At 66.2% G+C, this 1,736-nt stretch overlaps 1 long non-coding RNA gene across 1 annotated transcript; it reads left to right on the top strand.

The window, feature by feature from the left end:
- The first annotated feature begins 23 nt into the window (after window positions 1-23).
- LOC145719017 (uncharacterized) lies at window positions 24-1,711 on the top strand. Its single transcript, XR_014142141.1, has 3 exons — window positions 24-599; window positions 928-973; window positions 1,612-1,711. It is a non-coding gene; the product is annotated as an uncharacterized LOC145719017 (long non-coding RNA).
- The last annotated feature ends 25 nt before the right edge of the window (window positions 1,712-1,736 follow it).

Below are 1,736 nucleotides of genomic sequence, written 5' to 3'. Positions count from 1 at the left end.
GGGGGGAGGGGATGAGGAGGGAACCCTCTGGCGCCGGCTCTGCTGGGGGCTCAGCTTTGTTCCCCGCGTCCCTCCCTCCCAGGGCAGCTTCTCCCACAGGAAATGGGGTCTCGACGGACCGGCCTTAAGCCACATCCTCCCCCGCGTGGGGTTTGTGCAGCAGGGGTTCTGCGTGGCAGCACCCCAAACTGCAGCCCCGGACGTAGACCTTCCGCAGAGCAGAGCCTCAGATTCTGTTCCGTCCTGTTTGGCCACGTTGCTCGTCCCAGGCACTGGCCGTGCTGCCGCTCTGGGAGAGTCCAAGCCAGAGCCCCAGTCCCGGGGGGGGGCCCACCTTCAAGGATGGGCTGCCCCTGGGGGGCAGGGGGGACGGGCCCGAGAGAAGGTTGCAGCTGCTGCCAGAGCAGGGGCCACTTGCGGCCAGCAGAGGGTGGTGCTGCCTCACGTTCCACCCCGCGGAGGCCCTTTGCAGCTCCCTGGGGGCCTGGGAAGCTGGGTCGGACGTCCTGTCCCTCGCAGGTGACCAGGAGCCGCCGGGCCAGCCCGCAAGGCCAGGAAGGCAGCAGGAACCACCGGCTGGCGCACAGGGCTGTCTGCGGGTAACGCTCCCCGGGGCTCCTAGGAATGCGGGCCCGAACCGGAGGGTGGGATCCAGGTCCAGGCTAGACTGACATAGGTGTTCCCCCCTCCCGTCGGCTCCCTGCAGAGGGAAGGCTCTGTGAATGGGGAGGCAGAGGCGCAGAGCCATGACTCCAACAGTGAAGCAGGGTCCAGCGCAGGAGAGGCGGGACCACTGAGGAGCCTGTGCGGGTCTAGCCACTGGGCCTGGGGCCGTAGTGCCCGTGGGAGAGGGGGAGGTGGAGGAGAGAGGAAGCCAGAGGATACTCATGGTTTGTGTCTCTCCCTCTCTGCTGTCTGCGGGCCTAGTGTCTGGTGCTACAGAGGGAAATAGACGACCTTAAAGAGCAGCTTGGTATGAGGAACCTCGGTCCGGGGCCGGGTTGGGGCGGAGGCAGGCTGGGGGGCTGGGGGGGTCCTTGGTGCGGAACCCAGGATGGGCTGCAGGTGCAGGCGGCCTCCCAGGGACCAGCATTCCTGTGGGGACAGGACCTGGCAGGCCTGGCCCGGAGCCTGCTGTGCGTGTGCAGCTGGGTGTGTGCACGAACGGGGAAGCCCTGCCTCGACTGCGTGCGCGCTCTGCCGGCGCCAGCAGGTCCCAGAGGTCTTCCTCTTTTAGGACGTTTGCAGATGCCTCCTTCATTTTCCCGTGAAGTGCTCCTTGATACGGCTTGCAAGGCGTGCGTGCGTGCGAGCGTGTGTGCGTGCGCGCGTGTGTATGTGTGCGTGTGTGCGCATGCATGTGCGTGTGTGCATGTGTGTGTGGACGTGTGCATGTGTGCGTGTGTGTGTGTCTGTTCCATAGGCTGAACGAGTCCGATGTGCCCCAAAGCTGGAGAAGTGCTGGCCGCAGTTTGTTCCCTTAGAGGACGTGTCCATAGGGAATTGAGGTGGTGGGTGAGGGAGTCAGGCCCGGGGCTGGAGGGGGTCTCGGGGCCCGGGCTTCTCTCTCCCCGTGTCTGGAGGGCGTGCTGACGCCTGTCTCTGTTTCAGCGGCCATGCAGTCCCTGACTGACAAGGGCCAGAGCCTCTGAAGGGAGCGTGACACACCCCGCTGCCCTTTGCATGGCCGTGGCTGGCGGCAGGGCCGGGGGCTGGCCCTGGCTCGGGCTCTTCCC

Source organism: Leptonychotes weddellii, unplaced genomic scaffold (assembly GCF_054177405.1).
Source record: "Leptonychotes weddellii isolate Sample4059 unplaced genomic scaffold, ASM5417740v2 HiC_scaffold_28197, whole genome shotgun sequence".
NCBI lineage: Eukaryota > Metazoa > Chordata > Mammalia > Carnivora > Phocidae > Leptonychotes > Leptonychotes weddellii.
Note: the sequence above shows the minus strand (reverse complement) of the source record. Positions and strands in the feature narration are given on the sequence as shown.